Source organism: Xiphias gladius, chromosome 1 (genome assembly GCF_016859285.1).
Source record: "Xiphias gladius isolate SHS-SW01 ecotype Sanya breed wild chromosome 1, ASM1685928v1, whole genome shotgun sequence".
Taxonomy (NCBI): Eukaryota; Metazoa; Chordata; class Actinopteri; order Istiophoriformes; family Xiphiidae; genus Xiphias; species Xiphias gladius.
This window is the reverse complement of record NC_053400.1, coordinates 10,116,639-10,128,115: the sequence shown is the minus strand read 5'-3', so window position 1 is coordinate 10,128,115 and position 11,477 is coordinate 10,116,639. Positions and strand designations below refer to the sequence as shown.

Sequence of the window (11,477 nt, the reverse complement as noted above, 5' to 3'; positions counted from 1 at the left end):
AGGCAGTGTCATGTAATTACTATGATCAGAAGCATTTTTATCCTACATCTGCATTTATCAAACTTCTAGTGCACTACGTCTAGATTTGGATTTGTTAATTTTCATTAGAGGTGTAATGCAACGCTATCTTTATCTGGAAACTTCAATCATATCTGTATTCACCCTGGAATTTGAATACAAACTTGAAATAAATAGTTTGATATTGACACAGAAGTTGCCTGCAATTTCTTCATATATTTATTCAAACAATCAAACCAAAAATACTCACCACAATAGAAACCAATTTTATGAGAAAAAAACACAACTGAAAATTAGGTATACGCCTACATGGAATACGGTGTAAAGGGGCACGCCAAGATGGTTATTCAAGTCTCTCTTTGGCACTGATATTGAACAGGATGTAGAGCATTTATAATTTATGTCACACATCTGACCCCATATAATATATATATATATATATATTCAGATTTATATTAGAGCAACATTGATTAGTCAAAAGTTGGTTATTAAATATACATTTTACAAACAGCAATAATTCTTCTGAAAATGTATACTGTAAACTGATTAGTTCTCAGTAAAGCTACAGGACTTGAGCCAAATGAGTGCTAACTTATTGACCTGTTAGCCCTAAATAGCACTCTACCAATCAAATTCAACTCTCAATGTAACAACAGTCTTGAGAATAACAGTAATTAATAGAAATTAAATCAATTAAACATTTTAAATATGTTACCAACGTTGCCTTTTAAACCTGAAGGTTGATGGCTACTTAAATGTGTTTTTAGTGCTAATACATTTTGAGAAGGAAAATTAGAGCAAGTGGTCCTACTGTTGTAGCACCCCTTTGTCCCTTCATGATTTTTTTTTTCCTCCAGGCAATTCTCAGTGTCTTATAGTCAGATCAAATTAGTTGAGTGTGAGACCAAACTCTATTGTCTCTCAATCAGCCAGTTACCAGACCTTTCCATGTGCCTTCCAGCAGTTAATATAAGAGCAGGGCCTTTTTGGAACATTTCCTCTTGAGCATACAGATAAAGTGCAGCAGCCTTTCAGCTAAATGTAGAAAAAGTGAGAGCTCTGTATTGACTGCATCACCATAATTATCAGCTTGCTCTCAGCCATCGCTTCACAGTTATATTCAGACATTTTCACAGTATCACAATGTATTTTTACAGATGATATCATACCCAGTTAAAAAAATATTACAGGTATATTTGGGGAAAATAAGACAACTCGTTCATCTCCAACAGGATGAGAAGCAAAGCGGTTTAGAGTAGGCTCTCAGTTCTTGGTAAAGTACAATGTTTATATAGAGTTCATGGTAAAGGTGGAAAGTGTCCAGAGAGTAGCTGGGAACGCCATGATGCAGCTGCAGTGCTTTACCAGCTCAGCCTGCACTCCTAAATCATTCATAAATGTTTACCCAGTACTGTATGCAGCAAATGTGCTCCGGCATCGCCGTTTAGAAGCCTAAAGCTTCTACCATAACATGTGTCTAAACTTCAGTTCTACATTAATAATTAAAAGCTACAAACAGGAGGCTAAGGACCTCCTGATGCATGGGCAGTGAACTGGGCCCATTGTTGAGTGCTTCATAAAGATTGCTCCATGTCATCCCATCCCCCTTGTGTTTGGCCTCGTGCACAACCTGTAGACATGGCAGCAAACATCTAGGGCACCGGTATAGTGTGCAGAGATTCTGCAATGATCACTCACAGGTGACGTGCCTAATAGTCCCTCCAGTCTACCACTTTAACCTGACATGTTCAATAAATTCTGATATAGCTACTGATGATGGATCTGATATCAGAATTGCAGACTTGTACTGATGTGCTTGCCAATGTGTGTATTACATTCGGCAGCTTAAAGAACACACTGTCTATATGCACTGGTATTACAGAAGCAGGACTTTAGACAAATGGAATGAGCTACCTGCAGTCTTTCAAGATGGCGTTCCCTACTGGCCAGATTTCATCTCCTTAAAAGGAGCCATTAACTCCTGGTGACAGAGAAATGAATTTGCTCTATGGTGAGAACAGCTTCTCATCGGCAATCATTAGTTTAGCACTCCATAATCACCCCTCCGTGCTGTGTGTTCATCAGTAGGCCTGCTCTGCTGGTGCTAACAGAGAGTGAGGCCACTATCATCAAGGGCAGGATGTGAAAATTGCTCCATAAACAAAAGTAATACCCAATAAAATAGGAAAGCAACTGACACTTGCAACATAAAACTGAAAGATTACCATGGAAGTACATGGTAAACATGTTGTTATTCCTCAGATGTAATCCAAATTGCAACCTCTTGGTGCTGCTTTACCATAAGACTTAGAGGTCTCGTCTGCATGTTAAGATGAGGAATGGAGCTCATAGATGAAATGCTATTCAATAAAGCCCATTTTTCCGAAGGGTCCACAATAGCAGTAGGGGAATAATTCAAAAAGCCTGCTAAGATTAGAGAAAGAGCCATGTGGTGTTTGTGGCTTTAAAGGTTCTGTGGGAACAGGAACAATCTGTCTTCATTGAAGCTCTGACTTGATGAAGCAACCTGAAAGGTAATTAAGTTTGATATGTTGCCTGTGCTCCTCAGCCCACGCTTTGGGAGTGTAACAAGCTCCAACAGCAAAAAGCAATGTTTAAGTTATGGCCTGTCATCTTATATTTTATGTCCCTTATGATTTTTCACTGTCACAGGAACCAAGTTATAAATTCTATTTGAACCAGAAATAATCTAACCTTAAGTCTTCTTTCCGCTCCCAAGCCAACAACTGAATGCTGGGATGTTTGTTTTTTTTAATCTAATGAATAAAAAACAAACACATCTTTGTATGAAATGACACAGACGCTCTGCTTCATTATAAATTTGTGTTATGGATGTTTATGATAAAAATGTCCCTCAACATCCCTTTTACCCAAAATGCAATGATTAACAGCACACATCATAACAACATAAATATCCGATATCTTGTCCTCCCCCCTGACTTTATGGGAGATTTTACAGTAGAAAAATGAACTTGTCAGTACTCTATGGTAGGGGAAAGTTTGCCCACTAGTAAATAATAAAACTAATGATAGCTGAATTTAATTTAGCTACTTCGGTTTCATGGTGCAGGTATTGTGCATGCTGAGTCACTATCACACTTGCTTACTGAGAAACTTGACAAGAACATAGCCATAGAAAAGGTTATTAGTAAAACCTGTGCTTTTCCAACTTTCCTAAGTCAAAATGTCCTTTTAGCACTGATTATAGCATTGGCATGGAGTGGGAAAAAATTGTAGGGAAGCCATATGTCAGACAAATTCATTAAAATAAGGTATAAGCTGGGACACTGCTGGTGTAATTTTACAAAATTAATATATTCAGATTTGTGCCACTATTGCATGGTGCAGTACAAAAAGCACATCCCATGCTATGAGTAAACCTGCAGAATAACGTTTAAGCAATGTATTTATGTTAAGATTAAACGCAGAGTATATATCACATGTTGCCCACCCATCTTCTGAGAATGAAAAATATATATATAACACAAAGAATACACTGTGCAGATCTGTAATGTAATACAAAAACACAGCCATTCAACAGAGCGTCACACCAGTATCAATGCACACAGACTACCTGACTTACACACACTCTTAGCTGTATGCTTGGAATACAAAAGAAGTCCCCCACATAGTCATATCCTTTATCTAAAGTTAATTTATCACTATAGAGGACAGCTTAACAACAAAACAAGGACGAAAAGTTCTATCACGCAACCAATAGACCTCATGCTCAGGCTGTAACCACAACAAATGCGAAGTGGGAAATTCCCAATTGATTCAAAGCACTGACAGGCCCTGTCTCTCACAGCAGAACAACAGCTTCAGTGTCCAGACAAACATCAGTACTGTACAATTTAATCTTTAAGCGTTAAGCTCCGCAGAAAGTAAGTACAGCCGCAGGCTAAGTAAAGCCGCAAGCAGCGGAGACAAACACCACAGACTTGTTTAACTCACAGTATTTGAAAACAAGGCCCACATTTCCCTGTCCTTCAGGGAAGCGAAGTTGTCAATATCCATGTCATGAAAGTCCCCAGTGTAACTTTCATCCGAGCTCCAAGTATTCTTAGCTAAGCTGTCAAACAAAAGCACATGAGCACTTTAACTAACAGTTACTGGGAAACTAGCTAATCAGCTAACTTTCTTTAACACATTGTTTGTGACGCAGCTTAACTCGTCTGGCAGTGGCATGGCAGTGGTCGCATCTGACTGGCTGATACTCAACATTTTCTAATCAAAGCATGTCAACATCACCTGGCTTTCCTTCAGTTGCCCATGATTACCTCTCCTGTACTTTAGAAGCGCACTACCCTGTCTCACCACACACTTTCACCGTGGCAATCCAGGGGGCGCCATTTCACCGATTTAAGAAACTGAATTAAAACAGGGAAAGACATTAGTACTGTAACCACAACCAAAAGCAAATTTAATAAGCATTTAGGTAATTTAAGTTTCTCAGCATTTAGGTAATTTAAGAACTCAGATGTTTAATATGATCCTTCTATTATATATTGAAACCCAAAATAGTATTTGAAATAGCAGTAAGCCTAATATATATAAAATCATCACTTGTAGAGCTTTCAGATGGGAGGTGGATATACCGAACCCTAACCTCTAAATTTCAACTCATGAAAATGATACTGCATATTTTTTCATTGTTGTTTTTTAAAAAATCTGTTAGATTTTTTCAAAGTGAAGTTTAAAAAAAATACATTTTATATTTTTATATTTTCTTTATAAATCATGAAGCTTTTTGTAAGAAAAATGTTGTCCTGCATTTTCCTGTCACTACTTAAACAATGTATGTTTAAGGCCATGGTCTGAGACTGATTTTGGCCACGCCCCTACATTTTTGATCAGGAAGTGCATCCCTCTCTCTCCGAGCTGCATGGTGAGTAGATAGATCCCATCATCTGGAGATACATGTGTTCAGAAGTCTGGAAATAAGTTTGTATGAGGAACGTCACAACCAAACACCTATTTAAAGCAAACCCTTTTGGGTGTTATTGCAGGAAATTGAGTTTTTATGTGTGTACAACTGTTCAGACCTGTGCTAGCTAACCATGTGCTGACTGGCATCTTTGAGATATGTTATAAAACTTATTTCAAGGTTCCTGTCTGTGAAAACAGCCAATCAAATTACATCCCTCCCTTCCGTGCTCCTGAGGGAACATGTTGATTGGCGATAAGAGTGTATGGTTCGGTCTGAGCTACTTTGTTTTCCATTCACAGAGCCAGGACCGTGTACGAACACCAGAGTGGTTTTGAGCGCACACACAGAACAGTCAGCTGGAGCACCGTGAGGAGATCTTCACTACATTTAACTTAAAGTGTGTTGGATTACAATCACAGACGGCACCTTTAAGTCGGCATGTTACATTAGTGCAGCTAAAACGACAAAGCTGAATAAAAATACACAGGAAAGACAACGTGCAATGAGAGGGCATTGTCATTGTAATCTAAAAAAAGGTTTTGAGCAGGTGTAGTCAGGCTCAGACTAGCACTGTTTTTGCCACTCCTTTCTAATTAGTATTATTGGCTTCTTAAAATGTGTCAGTCATGTCAATTTCTATGGTTAACGTATACAGGGAGACAGACATAAAACACCAAAAAGCAGAGCAGAGAGACTGAGAGACCACAGTCAAAGGTTGAGGGATAACCCAGTCAAGAATATTTAAGAAAGCAGAGCGAAAGAAATAGGAAATGGAGGGAAGAAGGAGAGTTGAAGAGTATCAGTGAATTATCTGTCAGGGAGCAAAGACATGTCGGAGAAGAATGGAGGAAAAGACAGGAAAAACACAGGATGATGGTGAGAAGACACATCCAGTGAGGGTGATCAGACACCAGTGCACATAAAGGATACAAAGGATAAAAAGAGCAAAAATCAGTAACTACAGAAAATCAATGTGTGTGCATAGTTATTATTTATTTTTATTAACATAAAAGGTTGACCGTCTGATTCAGCCTTGGCAAACAAAATATTCTGTTCACGACCAACTTTGAATGTTGACTCTGAACCAATTCTGTATAAAAGATTTTACATAGATCTATCTTTTTTTTTAAATTAAATCAAAGTGATGGATTCCTGGTTTCCTGGGAAAAAAGCTGCATTTTTGTGTTACAGTGGGGTCACCCGCCTTAAAGCTAAAGGTGAGCTCTTTAACCTCAGAGTCATTGTTTCATTTCACATCCAGTGTGCTGAAGTACCGAGCCAACGCCCAAAAAATGTGTCACTATCCAGATTCATACAGACCCCACTATAGAAGCACAACAGCTCCCTTTAGTATGCACACTGGGCTTCTTTATCACATAGGTGTATATATCAGAATGCTTGGCCACTTGGACTACTGTATCTTGTACACATCTGCAATCACTGAAACTGAACTGGGTTTGCCAGGCTGATCACCATGTGTCTCCAGCTGTTCAATTTTCAAACACTGGTCTACTAAAAACTCCTTTCCCCAAAGAAGGAATCAAGTGGTCTTTGCAAGTTAAGCTTGTAGCAACAAGTGTTTATGGCTGGTTTAAATAGAAAGGCACATCTCTATGGGGCATAGTTCTGTGATCACTGCTTTCATTGTGTTTCACAGTGCAGTTTAAATGTACTTTGCCCTGACTGGTTCTGATTGTGTGTAAATATTGCATTGTAAAAAGAATTATAACATAATAGATATCATAATATTAATTGTGTAAATATCTTCAGGTGAATCTAAATTAAGTTTGCAGGCAACTGCAGTAGACTTCTTCGTGAAGGGGCAAGATACATGTGGCTCTAGGTGCATTGTAAGATAGCATTTGCAAATACATGAAACATATTGCTTTGGGACAAACATGTGTCAAAGCATTCATTATAAATTAATTACAAATGTCATCATGTCAGTAGAGTGCATAATGAAATGTGTAATTATACAAGTGGATTTGGCTATTCATGCCTTTTGTCGTTCAGTGGTTGTGTCTCTGTAAAAGGAATTAGTAAATATAGAAATCTCCAATAATAATGAAGGGTGTAGGGTTAATAGAAAACCCCTTGAATGTGCAGTTTCTTGTACACATCAGTAGGTCATCAGTAACTTTGTTGGTAAATGTATTTTTGCCATTTATTTGCTTGACTGTAATGATTATGGTTTCCCTCTAAAACATCTTGTTTTTAAGAGCTTTGGATGAAATGGAAAAGCACTGTGTTTGTGTGTGCTACATGAGTGATGCTGTATTAAAGTTGAGGCCTCAATCTATTCAAGAAACTTCACTGCACTATCTTCACAATTGAGTTAGCTCGGTGCAATTGCTGCCTATTCAATGGCTGAGAAATTGAGTTTCAAGCCTGAAGCACTTCCAACATCATGGAATGAGGAGAGAGAGACAGAGAGAGTGAGAGAGAGGGAAGGAGAGAAAATACTGAAAAGTAAATGAGTGTATCTTCATCCCTCTGTGCCCACATTGCAACAAACGCACATATATTTATTTTAAATGTGATACTCGAGAAAGTTTTTGACAACCATGTCAAAACCCAAAGGTTCTTCATCTGTCCAGGGTACAGTAATTAAGTCCCAGCATCATAACCATGGGCTTATACAGTCCATCCCTCTTCTATATGCAAAGCAGTGATTACTGGACAGGTTATAAATTGTGTTATTTTCTCCATCTCATCAAGACCTGTTCATTCGTGGAAAGGTGATTTGAACGGCCCAGAATTACACAGCTTGAGAGAGAAAATTGCGCACTTGACTCTGCCAGGGTCCAATTGGTTCCAACTCATAGATGATGGGCAATCAAGGCTGTATTTATTTGCTCATGTTTCGGTCCAGGAGTTGATTGAATTTTGGTATCAATCCCTATCACTGTTTTGTACCTGCCTGTGTATGCAAAGTATTTTGATGAGCGCTTGAGTTGTTTATTTGCCTTACTCAGAACAGTGTGCATGCCAAGCATCCCTACTGTATGGCACTGTTCCCCTCTGTGACTCACGCTTGTCATTGTTCTGTCACTTTGATCAGTCTGAGTCAATCTTCTTTGCTTTTGCTGCCAGCCATCACAGATTGGCTAGACTATGTGACACGGAGCCAAATTCAGAGCCAATCTCTCCTTCAGAAGCAAATACACTCAGAAACGACTCTAAATTTGGTTGTGTCGTCATTATGTCTGGAATGACAACCATATGGGTCCATATGGCAGTGCTTGTCTGAAGCACCATATGTTATCAGTGCAAGCAGCCTGTAGTACTCATTTGAATAATATTGGTATCCCAAACCAGGCCTTATGTTACTGAATTCCATCACGCTGCTTTAAAGGCTTCTTCATTTCTCTGGAATTAGAGGAAGTAACGTAGCTTAAGGATTTCACGAATGGGCCTAAATTTGAATAAGAATCAATCTTATAGAGATATTTACTGTTTTCCATTTTCATGTTGGGTTTCAAGCAGCCATATGTGGCATACTTCAACTGATTAGTTTATGGCTTGTTTTTCTATGTGAATTTGTTGCATTCATTCTGTAAAAAAATTTAATTAAATTCCACCATATTATACCACAGAAAGCATCAAGAGAAAACAACTCCCCTCTATTGCTTTCACATTGTTATATGACTGAGCGGACACATACATTCTTTTAGAACAGTACAAGTTGATGAAAATTGCTTGCAGACCCGGTTTTTACTTAGCTGAACCCCACCCTTCCTATCCAGTCTCTGTCAGTTGGGGTTAAGGATAGCTACAAGCAGCTACACAGCCCCCCATTGGAAAACAAGAATCATTTTTAAGGCAAAACATCAGGATGCTTTCGACTCCCTACAGGCAATAAAAGGGACACCGATAGCATTTTATATAGAGGTTGCAAGGTTGCACTTCATTACAGTGTGTGCAGGTAGACATGCCAATGGTGCGTCTGCAATTTGGCTGAGCAGAGCCTCTGAGATGGCAATAATAAAAAAGGAATGCATGCAGGCTGTTTGATTGAAAGCTTCAAGATGCTGTTTACACAGTGGGGCAATGTATTTTGATAAAACATCTCCCCCATAGGTACTGTAACTTACTCCAGGCTGGTGTTAAGGTAAATGAAGCAGGGAATCAACATGTGTGGTATCACATTGCATCACATGGAAGTTAACGTATACTGTACATGCAATGGTCTTGCTTTTATTATCCATGCTTGCGGCGTGGCTCTAGGGATGGCAATTCTTGTCTGATGGTCTGTCTGTTGGTCCACTGCTTTGGCCCAGACTGAAATGTCTCAACAACTATTGGATAAATTACCATTACATGGGTCGCTGTCAGATCACAATTTCTGTTTGTCCAGTCCACTATGACCAGATACCTGCAAAATTAATGACATTCCCATCAGCCTTAGCTGTACTTTGGATTTAGTGCTAATTAGCAAATGTTAGTTTGCTAACATGGTAAACTAAGATGGTAAACATTGTAAACATTATACCTTTTAAACATGAGCATGTTAGCATGCTCATGTTAGCATTTAGACAAAAGTAGAGCACCACAGAGCTGCTAGCATGGCTGTAGACTCTTACGGCTGGTGTATGGTCTCTTTTTTTACCTTGTTACACAACTGTTTGACAGTCAGCTTTTCACTCTACCTTCCAGCATGGCCATTTGGAACAATTATAAGCACATCTGATTTGTGACGTGGTCAGACAGCACATCTTAAGAGCTAGTTCTGAGAGACCATAAATCAGCCCTTGCTCTGTGTTCAGACAGAATGTGGCACAAATGCATTCAAAGTACATAGAAAGGCTCAAGTGGGCATGAATTTGCCTGGGGTGGTGTGAATGGCGGCAAAGATATGGCCTCAAAAGTTACAATTGTGTGGGACACATTCCTATACACACGGTTGCAGCATCTGTTTCTGGCAAGCTTACAGCTAATGTCTGTACAGTTGGTACATTAAATGTTTGGGGAGAATCAACACGGACTGCACAAACAGTCCATTGGTCATATTTGCGGTGACACACCTTTATTGCTGAGACAATTCGTAACCCGGTTTTTGTCCTTGCATTCACCATTTTGCAGAAAATAGACATTAACAAATAACATTTGTTAAAAACCTTTGGAATTATCTTCCCACCAGCACAGTGATGCTGAGGCATACGGTCATCCAAGTCTAACATAAACATTTCAGCTTCAATAAATGTCTAAAAATTTTGCCTTTGAAAAAATGCCATTGGGCCTTCTGAAAAAGTTGCCACAGGTCAAGTTGTATTTCATTTGGTTACTGAGGCAGACTCACAGTAGAGGTGAAATTAAAGGGCAAACCAGCAGAGCATTAAAGAAGAGCTGAGAAAACTTGGAGAAATTGCTTCTCAGCTGTCATGTAAAGGGACATACAGTACACTCTCAGCCTCCTTCAAAGGGGTTGCAGAAAGTAAATAATTCAGAAAGCATGGCCAGGTATACATTGCTGAAGGTTTTGCTCACTCTGACTCTCTGTATTTTTTGTTCCTGCCATGTCTCAAATAATATATGAACAAAGAAAAAAAGTGTGCCATTCCTCTGTGGAGAATTGGATTTGTCTTTCTGTCTCCTAACATAATTTGTAAACAGAGCTGCAGAGTTTGATGAGGTCTTGTTGAGGTAAGTCCAGAGGCCTTGAGGTAAAATGGAAGAGAATGAGAACATGGAAGCAGCATAGCAGTGACTTTTTTCTCTCTCTCACTGGGTTGAAGTGGCAAGAGATTTGTTGAGACCTTGGCTCTATATTGACAGATATCGCTTATTTACAATACAAACTGCGATTAAGTTTAAATCTTGTCCTCACTTTTCATGTTCAATTCTTTTTTCAGAATCAGTAGCTGTGGTTTTCTCTGTTCACTATTTCACGCCGCTGGTTTTTCTTTTGAAATAAAAAAATCTTCAAGCAACTGGAGCCTAGTGATGGAAATCTTAAATATCACGGCTTATTAAAGTTAGAGCTATCAAAATTAACTCATGTCATTTTAAGGTCTTTTGTAATTGTAACTGTAAGTATGCTTACATGCTAAACTAAAGATGATGGACATGGTCAACATCATACATGATTAACATCACCATGTGGGCACTGTCATTGTGATCATGCTAGTATACTGATGTAAGCATTCAGACTCTTTGTCTTGTTTAAACATCAATATTTCTTCTCTTGTGTTCTGATACTATTTTTCCTGTTTAATTACAGTGACCACTTAAAGGCAAACTCCACTGATTTTACACATCAGAGTTCGTTTACTGTAGTACTGGGGGAGTACTACAGTTATATAAAACCTTTTGTAGCTCAAGCAGGAGCTAAGCAAAATCAAAAAAATTGCCTCAAGTGAGGTCATACCTGAATTTGTGCAGTTGAGCTAATCAAGTTGAGTCGCATTGTGGGTAAGGTAGGCACCAGGTGTTGACAAGGAAGAAGAATGCATGGAATAAGAAAGACAATATCTCTTATTCGGCATCATCAATTTAGATGTTTTTTTAA

The 11,477-nt window shown here is 38.7% G+C and overlaps 1 long non-coding RNA gene across 1 annotated transcript; it reads left to right on the top strand.

Annotated features, from left to right (window-relative positions):
* The first annotated feature begins 4,884 nt into the window (after positions 1 to 4,884).
* LOC120796513 lies at positions 4,885 to 5,465 on the top strand. The gene is made up of 2 exons (XR_005708387.1): positions 4,885 to 4,927; positions 5,269 to 5,465. It is a non-coding gene; the product is annotated as an uncharacterized LOC120796513 (long non-coding RNA).
* Positions 5,466 to 11,477: the final 6,012 nt, after the last annotated feature.